Here is a 10,445-nt window from a genome sequence, read left to right as displayed (position 1 = left end):
GGTACTACTTGGCTTGTGACCTGACCTCCCTTCTGCCTACCGTCTATGCCCGATCTGCCTGATTAATACCGACCCGGCCTGTCTGACTCTGCATCTTGTTCATCCAGCCTGCTTCAGCTCCCAGCCCTGCAAACCAGCATTTGGTCCTGCTCGTGTGAGTTCATCCACCATCTGCCTGCTGATCACCACTACTACAGGAACTGTTTCACAGGCACTCATACCCCACCGTGCTCCTGTGGCTGCTGTATCAATACCAGTGGTCCGTGAGCCGGAGTTGTACGAGAGGCCTTCCTCTGCACGTCAGGCTCACATCCCAGGTACGTAACAGTACCAAACAGCACTGTCTGAGCCTGCAAGAGGACCCTCTCCAGTGGATGAAATATGTCAGCACCTTGCTGCTCTTACACAGGCGGTTAAGTCGCTGCAGGAAGGATATGTGCGTCTGGAAGAGCGGGTACAGTCCCTGTCCATTCCAACAACTACAGCTCCTGCATCTGATCCAGCCTCCTCTACCACCCAAGCTGGGACTTCAGCCAGCCATACAGTAATGATGTTACCTCCTGAGCCCCGTGTACCTAATCCTGAGAGGTTTTCCGGTGATCGGAGCAAATTTAGAGCCTTCCGCAATGCCTGTCAGCTCTACTTTGCTCTCCAGCCACGGACTTTTTCCCTGGAAACCACCAAGGTGGGATTCATTATTTCCCTCCTCCAAGGGGAACCACAGTGTTGGGCCCACCGGCTGTTGGAAGAGAACAACGCACAACTAAACACCATGCAAATGTTCTTTGATGCTATGGCGCTGATTTATGATGACCCCCAACGTACCTCCACCGCTGAAGCCGCCCTTCATACACTCCAGCAAGGCCGTAGAGCGGCAGAGGACTATGTCACTGACTTTAGATGCTGGAGTGCAGACACTAGCTGGAATGACGCAGCCTTGCGTCATCAATTTCGTTTGGGTCTCTCGGAAAGCCTGAAAGATGAGCTCGCTCGGGTCGGGGTGCCAAGCTCCCTGGAAGCCCTAATCACTCTGTCCATTCAGATTGACCGCCGCCTACGAGAACGCAGGTCTGAAAGAACCACACAGCACTTCCGTCCAGCCTGGATGTTACCTAAGATCCCTGCTCCTCCTAACCCAACTCCTGGAAACTCCGCTTTGTCCACTCCAGAGGCGCCTGAACCCATGCAATTGGGCCTGATTCATTCTTCATTGACTCCAGAAGAACGCCAACGCCGAAGAGTAAATAACCTCTGCCTGTACTGTGGAGAAGCCGGTCACTTTGTACGTACCTGTCCTGCCAAGCTGCGTAAGTGTCTTTCCCTTTCTTCACTCAACCAGTCACCCCTGCCCGCCTTATCTGCCAGCTCAGCGCATATCTCTCTGCCTGTTTCCTTCCAGCTGTCGGGAAGAACCATATCAGTGACCGCTATTATTGATTCAGGAGCATGTAGCTGTTTCATCGACCAGTCCTTCGCAGCTCAGCAACACATTCCTCTACAAACCAGAGGACAGGGACTCACTGTATTTCTGGCCGATGGGTCTCGCATTAAATCTGGACTGGTAACCAAGGAGACCCCACCAATGCTGACCATCTCCTCCACCAACCATCGAGAGCTGCTGCGTTTAGACGCGATCTCTTCACCCCTGTACCCCGTCATCCTGGGCCTACCCTGGCTACAGGCCCACAACCCACAGATAGACTGGGAATCCGGAAGTGTCAAGTTCCAGTCAGCATATTGTCAGAGACACTGTTTGGAAACTTCACCACCATCACCTGCTACCCTGCTGTGTATGGACGCAGACCCTGAATTATGTCGCGTAGTTCCAGATTCTTACCACGAATACCTGGACGTTTTCAGCAAACGAGGAGCAGACACTCTTCCTCCACACCGACCTTATGACTGCCCTATTGAGCTCCTACCCGGGGCCGAGATTCCATTTGGGCGCATCTTTCCTTTATCTGAACGGGAATCAGGAGTTTTGAAGGACTATATTGATGAGAATCTGCAGAAAGGATTCACCCGTCCCTCTACCTCACCGGCTGGTGCTGGTATATTTTTTGTAGAAAAGAAGGATCATTCCCTGAGACCATGTGTGGACTATCGTGACCTAAATAAAATAACAGTGAAGAATCGCTATCCCCTTCCTTTAGTTCCTGAACTGTTCCAAAGACTCAAATCAGCAAGTATCTTTACCAAGCTGGATTTAAGAGGGGCCTATAACCTGGTTCGTATACGAGAAGGGGATGAATGGAAAACTGCCTTCCGTACCCGATTTGGGCACTTTGAATATCTGGTTATGCCCTTTGGCCTTTGTAATGCCCCTGCCACCTTTCAGTACTTTATTAACGATATTTTCAAAGACTTTCTAGATATTTTCGTGGTTGTCTACCTTGATGACATTTTGATATTCTCTGTATCACTAGAGGTGCACCGAGGGCATGTTAAGAGTGTATTGTGCCGGCTCCGCAAATATGGACTTTATGCCAAAGCCGAGAAATGCGACTTTGAGCAGCAGAGCATCCAGTTCTTAGGTCTGATCATCTCGACCGAAGGGATCAAGATGGACCCACAGAAAGTCTCAGCGATACTAGATTGGCCAGCCCCCACAGACAAGAAGGGAATACAACGTTTTGTGGGCTTTGCCAATTTTTATCGCAAGTTTATCAAGAACTTTTCCGCTATCATTCACCCTATTACACAGCTGACCAGACAAGGTATCCGTTTCTGTTGGACTAATGAGGCTCAAGCTGCTTTTGAAACTTTGAAGAGACGGTTTACCATTGCTCCTGTCTTAAGTCACCCAGACTCTACCTTGCCCTATATTGTGGAGGTGGATGCTTCAGAAAGTGCAGTTGGGGCCATTCTTTCACAACGTCAAGGCCTCAAAGAAGTGATCCATCCAGTGGCATTCTTTTCACGCAAACTCACGTCAGCTGAAAGAAACTACGATGTAGGAGATCGGGAACTTTTGGCGATCAAGGCTGCATTGGAAGAATGGAGGTACTTGCTGGAGGGAGCGGCCCATCCAATTCTGATCTACACGGATCATAAGAATCTTGAATATCTGCGATCCGCTAAACGCCTCAAACCACGCCAAGCTCGTTGGGCACTCTTTTTTTCAAGATTCTCATTCCATATTACGTACAGGCCCGGATCAAAGAACACTAAGCCTGATGCATTGTCGCGCATGTTCGAAGATCCAAGAGACATCCTAATACCAGACACCATTTTACCAGCTGGAAGCTTCCTACTATTACACACTGACCTTTTGTCTCAGTTACAGCAAGCTTCTGCAGTAACACCCAGTCCTCCAGGGGTCACACTACAAGCAAAGAATGGACTATTGTGGAGGGGTAAGCAGATTTTTGTACCTAAAGAGGTTCGAGCAATGATCTTGGGGGTTTGTCATGACCACCCTTTGGCAGGCCATTTTGGGGTTCATAAGACTGTCCAACTTGTACAACGCTCATTTTGGTGGCCAGGATTGGAGAAAGACTGCGGAGCTTATGTAAATGCATGCACCACCTGCATCCGGAGTAAAAGTTCCCGTAACAAAGCTTGGGGATTACTCAGACCTCTGCCTATACCTGACAGACAGTGGCAGATGATTGCTATGGATTTTATAGTTGAGCTTCCACCATCTGAAGAATGTACTGCTATCTTTGTGGTAGTAGATCGCTTATCAAAGATGGCTCATTTCATTCCTCTAAAGGGTACACCATCGGCTTCAGAAACTGCTCGGGTGTTTATAAAAGAAATTGTCAGACTCCATGGAGTCCCTGCAAATATTGTATCTGATCGCGGTGTCCGGTTCACATCCAGATTTTGGAGGGCCTTGTGCGAGATCCTACAGATTGAACTCTCATTCTCTTCTGCTTACCACCCACAAACTAATGGGCAGACGGAGAGGACTAATCAAACCCTAGAGCAATACATCCGTTGTTTTACTTCTTTTGTCCAGGATGATTGGGTATCATTATTACCCTTGGCGGAATTTGCCTATAATAATGCCAACCATTCTGCCACCAAGCAATCTCCGTTCTTTGCTAATTATGGATTCCATCCCACCTTCTTACCTAATCTCGTTGCAGAATCTTCCGTTCCAGCTGTCCAGGATACTCTGGACTTTTTCTCTCGTAATAATATGTTGTTACAGGAAACCATCGCAAAAGCACAGGAAGACAGCAAGAAATCATTTGACAAGAAAAGAAGGGGGGAACTGACCTTGCAACCAGGAGACCAAGTATGGCTTTCAACAACGAATTTGAAGATGCTATGTCCTTCAAGAAAGCTGGCACCAAGGTTCGTAGGACCATTTCCGGTAAGGAGAAAAATTAATGATGTTTCTTTTTAATTAACTTTACCTGAGTCTTTTAAAATCCACCCAGTGTTTCATGTATCCTTGCTGAAGCCTGTTGTGCCAGATCCATTTCCGGATCATAGACCAGGTCCTCCTGCACCTATTATTATTGATGGGGATGAAGAATTTGAGGTTGAGGCTGTTTTAGACTGCAGGAAAAGAAGGGGTCAGACCCAATATTTAATCAAGTGGAAGGGTTATGGTCCAGAGGAGAATTCCTGGGAACCTGCACGAAATGTACATGCCACAGACTTGATTCGTGCCTTCTTCCGCAGGAACCCGCAAAAGAGGAACCAGTTGGGCACCCGGAGGTTGCCCGTAGGGAGGGGGCAATGTCAGGGAAGACGGGCTTTCCATGTAAGATCCCGGCGTGCACGCATGGGTACTAGCACTTTAAGACACACACCTGTCACTAATACTGAAGTCAGGCGGGCTATTTAACCACTTCAGATCCGCGCTATTGCCAAATGACGGCATTAGCGCGGACCTACATTTCCGGGACTACGTCTATTGACGTAGTCCTGGTTACGAGCGGCCTGCGCGCCCCCTGAGGGGCGTGCGCGGCGCGCTCTGTGATCGGCGAGTCCGTGAGACTCGCCTGATCACCGATCCGTGTAAGGGGTCGATCCCGACCCCTTATCACGTGATCAGCTGTCAGCCAATGACAGCTGATCATGTGATAAAACGGAGCCGGTAATCGGCTATTATTCCTCCTCGCGCTGACAGCGCGAGGAGAGAAAAAAAAAGCCGATCACCGGCGGCCGTGATCGGGACATCAGTCCCGATCACGGCCATCAATAAAAGGGACCACCTGCCACCTGCCTGTGCCCACCTGCCTCCCGCAGTGCCATCCTGAAGTAAAATAAAAGAAAAAGTAAGTGCCCCCCGTCAGTGCCCCCTGTCAGTGCCCATAGTGCCCACAGTGCCACCCACAGTGCCACCCACAGTGCCACCCACAGTGCCACCCCACAGTGCCACCCACAGTGCCACCCAATCTGCCTCAAAGGTGCTGCACCCCAGTGCCGCCCATCAGTGCCCAGCAGTGCCGCCCATCAGTGCCCAGCAGTGCCGCCCATCAGTGCCCAGCAGTGCCACCTATCAGAGCCACCTATCAGTGCCACCTATCAGTGCCCATCAGTCCCATCTATCTGTGGTACCTATCAGTGCCCATCCGTGCCACCCATCCGTGCCACTTATCCGTGCCACCCATCCGTGCCATCGTATCTGTGCCCATCTTTGCCCATCAGTGCCGCCTTATCTGTGCCCATCGGTGCCGCCTTATCTGTGCCTATTAGTGCCGCCTTAACTATGCCTATCAGTGCCCACCAGTGCAGCCTATCAGTGCCCACCAATGCAGCCCATCAGTGCCCACCAATGCAGCCCATCAGTGCCCACCAATGCAGCCTATCAGTGCCGCCTAATCAGCGCACTTCAATGAAGGAGAAAAATGACCCGTTTGCAAAATTTTATAACAAACTATTAAAACATGATTTTTTTTTTTTTTTTTTTTGCATCTTTTTTTGTTTGTTTAGCAAAAAATAAAACTCCGAGCTGTAACTAAATACCACCAAAAGAAAGCTCTATTTGTGGGAAAAAAATGATAAAAATTTCATTTGGGTACAGTGTTGTATGCCCGCGCAATTGTCACTCAAAGTGCATCAGCGCTGAAAGCTGAAAATTGGTCTGGGACTGAGGGGGGTTTAAGTGCCCAGTAAGCAAGTGGTTAAACAGGGCTCCTTCAGAGGTTCATTGCTGTTTGGTCTGCAGCTTCTGTGTTGTTTCCTGTTTCCTGTGTGACCTCTGAATCCCATCCAGCTTGTTGTTACCAGTGACTGCCTGCTGCCTGTTCTGATCCCGGCTTCCCTTGACTCTGATCCTGCCTGCTGATTCTGTCTGCTGATCTTCCGGTACTACTTGGCTTGTGACCTGACCTCCCTTCTGCCTACCGTCTATGCCCGATCTGCCTGATTAATACCGACCCGGCCTGTCTGACTCTGCATCTTGTTCATCCAGCCTGCTTCAGCTCCCAGCCCTGCAAACCAGCATTTGGTCCTGCTCGTGTGAGTTCATCCACCATCTGCCTGCTGATCACCACTACTACAGGAACTGTTTTACAGGCACTCATACCCCACCGTGCTCCTGTGGCTGCTGTATCAATACCAGTGGTCCGTGAGCCGGAGTTGTACGAGAGGCCTTCCTCTGCACGTCAGGCTCACATCCCAGGTACGTAACAGGTATTAGCCTCCTGTACAGCACATCACAAGGAGCCAGTGGCGTAACTAGAACCTTCAGGGCCCCGATGCAAGAAACCATGAAGGGCCCCCCTGAACCCCAGCCAGGGCCCTTCCCTCCGAGGCCGGCGGTGGAACTCCAGGGTATGGTCACAGGTACCTTTGTGAGCCCTGTAGTTCCACCACTGGTATCAGTAGTTTTTTTTTTTTTTACATTTTTAGGTGCCCCATTGGGGGACTGTCCCTAGGCAGGATTGGGTCTCCGTCCCCAGAAGAGATGAGGTCCTTTTCTCCAGGGCAGATGAAGTTACTGCCCCCAGGTGAGAAGGGGTCCCTGTCCCCAGGGGAGGTGGGGGTCCCTGTCCCCAGGGGGATATGGAGGGTGTATGTAATAGTGTGTGCTAGCTGCCTATGCTGCTGCCGGCCATATGTAGATGGGGCTGCATGGGTCCCCTGCATCACAGGGCCCAGTTGCGGTCGCGACTGCTGCACCCCCTATAGTTACGCCCCTGCAAGGAGCCAATCAGATGTGCTGCAGAGCAATACATGTAAGTAGAGTGACAGAGAGATGAGCTCATCAGCTTGCTTCTGTGGAGAAGGAATCTGCAAGTAAAAGTGAAACTGCAGTAGACAGGGCTGTTAAGGTGCTAGCTAGGGCTGATGCAAATACTTTGGCAAGTAAAACAGCCTTCTTATTTGTATTTGATCTGTGTATTTAGCATCAGTATTGTATTTAGCATCTGAATCTGTGTATTTAGCATCAGTAGTGACAGAATGACATGGGAGAGTGCTTCTTTTGTGAAATCGCTCCCTTTTTGGGCTGAACACTGACACTTCTCGCTCACTAATGACGGGGTAGTGAGAGAATAGTATTCTGCTGGCCCTGCTAGCGAAAAAGCATTTCCATAGAGACTGGCAAGCAGTTTTTAAGTGATCTTGACACTGGCAGTTCATCATGTAACATCAGCCTAAAAGTACCATATTCCTCCAACATATTGCAGGTTGAAACATTTGTATGCATAATTGCATATCAAGTATTGTAGACACAAACTGCGTAAAAAATTAATCTAAATGCTAAATTACTGGATTTTGAATATGTTTGTAAACTGTACTATATTTCTGATTTAGTTCATGTTGACACTAATTTAGTTTTAAATAGGCACTTTGGGCTATATTCTACTCCCATAAGTAGACAAATATTTCCTGATTATAAGTGGATTGGTTTAAATTTTTTCTTTGTTGAACTGAATAGGTATTTATTCAGTCCATTGGGTTCATGACTCCTTTTTCCAGCACTGTCTTTTAATTCTAGCACATGCAGCTTCTTTTCATTCTGTCTGTGAGTCAAAGGCCAGTCTTTCATCTCCATCTGCCTAAAATCCGATTAACATCGTGTGCTGCGTCCCATCTAATAGACAGTTATACTAGCCTTATGTCAGGCTGGTTACAATATGGAATATTTTGTAGCTGCAAAAGCTGAAATATCAAGTCATAGAGAAATCATTTTCTCCAAAGTGGGACACAGGCTAATAACTAGTGGCCCTCTTTCAGAGCAGAAGGCATGTCAAGACACAGAAAAAACAGGAAATGTCTGACTTTAACTAGGCTGAATTTAGCATGGCGTGAAATGATTTTAGTGGTTTGATGTATATGTGTCGGGCACAGAGAATGCACCAGCCAAGCCCAGTGTAACCTGATGATTACATAGGCAGGGACAGAAAGTCTTACTTGTACATTGGAATACCATCACGTAAGCAAAGAAGCATTTATTCTTTGTTTTGTCGTACATAAGTGCATTTTTAAATTGAGATCTTAATGGCAGGACTATTTGAATAAATCACTCCTACTCCATTGGTAGCAGGATAGATTAATGACACTCTCTAAAAAGACAAAGAGGGCTTTCAAGATGCTGTACATGTATATGGAACAATATAAAATAACTCCAAATTAACTCTAACAGCATTGCTCTGTTTATGAGAGTAAAGCAGTGAAAAGAGAAAAGGAAAATGTTAATCTCATATTAATGTTAATGATCTGCTAGTGCCACTTGTCACATCTGTTTCATTCACGCAGTTCCAGTTCCATTGGCTATCATGAAATAGAACTAATCATGCAGTTTGTATGAAGCTTAACACACGTTTAACTAGCCAAAAATGCACAAAATAAACGTGTAACATTTCTTGTAACTCAGAAGTCTTTTGCTGCCAAATTGCCAGATTGGTAAGTAGTCATCCAAGAGGTTTTCGATCAATGTGCCACACAATGATCTTGTTTAATCTCTAAGTGCTGCAATTTAAACTTTTCACATTAGGGGAGAGGAAACAATTTCCAACAATAGATAATATAGGTAATATATTTTATTATGACCACACAACTGGAACCAGCAACATTTCCTGGTTGAAGAGCCTACTGCTGTTCTACAGAGCGACAAAAACGAATTAATTTCTACAGTTCGTTTTCTTGCTATGAATTTTAATAACTTTTGTTCAATTTGGGCAGCTAGAATTATCAGTATTAGGGATCAAATATGTCTGCCAATCATAGGCTGGCCATAGATGGGCAAATATATCCCCAAAAATAAGAGTTGGGGAGATAGCTGCCCATCTTTGAATGAGTTGCATGATTACTGGGGTCCAGTCTTTAACAATGTGCAAGCACAGTTCCTTAATTCAACGTCCAAGAATTTGATTAACCCCTCACTTAGAGGCACATTAGTTATTGTAAAGGATGTTCAAAATCAGGTATTATAAAGACCATACTAATGTTGCTCCTTTAGGTCTCATACAACTGGTACCTATTTTTTACTTTCCCAAACTTTCCTGTTGACAGCACTCCTCGAACAACCACCCTTGGTGAAGCAGGTACCTGCAATATTTCCTAATAGACACCACAGGACAGAAAACACAACCCCTCATGGGTATTGGGTATTTAGCCTAATACAACATTGAGGTGCTCTACCTGGGGAGTGATACTGATTAGCATCTAAAATGTCTATTTTTTTTATGAATCATATCACAATGGATGGAATCTACATCTGAATCTGAGTTTAGACTAGTTTATTGCAAAAGTGTGTAAAGGGAATATACTGTATAAACTTTTTAGGATTATAAATTATATTCATAAATGTAATTTGCGAACTATAATTCAATTTTATTATGCTGTATGAACACACATTAGCACATTATTATCAACAGTTTTATAATTTTGTTAAGACACATAATTTACAGTAATTATCATTACATTGGTTGATTTACATCCTTAGATTCTCTGTATAGCTTACTATATATATATATATATGCAGTGAATGTGCTTTATTGTACCCTGCATACCTGCATATTGGTCGGTCATCTGAGACAAACTGAAAACAGTATGGTGGTTAGGCCTGTCAACTCCTGCAGGTTACTTACATTTTCTATGTGAAATAGCTTCATAAAAATATGACAGAGCAAAAGACACACCCTAGAATTCTTTAGGAGAATGTCCTTGCCACCATATGACAAATGTCAGCAAATGAAACAAAATTCATATACATATACATGTCAGAAACATGTATATGAATTAGTTTCAAAGACTGCATTGTGCAAATGTCTTGAGGGCAGTGTATGGTTGAGGTTCGTTGGTTGCTTCATTGCTTGGTAGGATGCTGGTGGGCTTGGGGTGCGAGCATTCTACCAATCAAGGACATTGTGTGGCTTTGCCTGATTGATTGCTAAGACACCAGCGTCATCAGGGCTGCTGTTCTAGCAACCAATGCCATTGTATGGCTGAGCTTCATTGGTTGCTAGTGGTCTCAGGCCTCCAGAGTCCTAGCAATTAACAACAGGGGGGGGTCCCTTAAGCCTGACACAAAT

This window comes from Lithobates pipiens, unplaced genomic scaffold (assembly GCF_037356315.1).
Source record: "Lithobates pipiens isolate NorthernLeopardFrog02 unplaced genomic scaffold, aLitPip1_a1.2 Scaffold_18, whole genome shotgun sequence".
Lineage (NCBI taxonomy): Eukaryota > Metazoa > Chordata > Amphibia > Anura > Ranidae > Lithobates > Lithobates pipiens.
The sequence above is the reverse complement of the archived record's forward strand: the minus strand, read 5'-3'. Positions refer to the sequence as shown.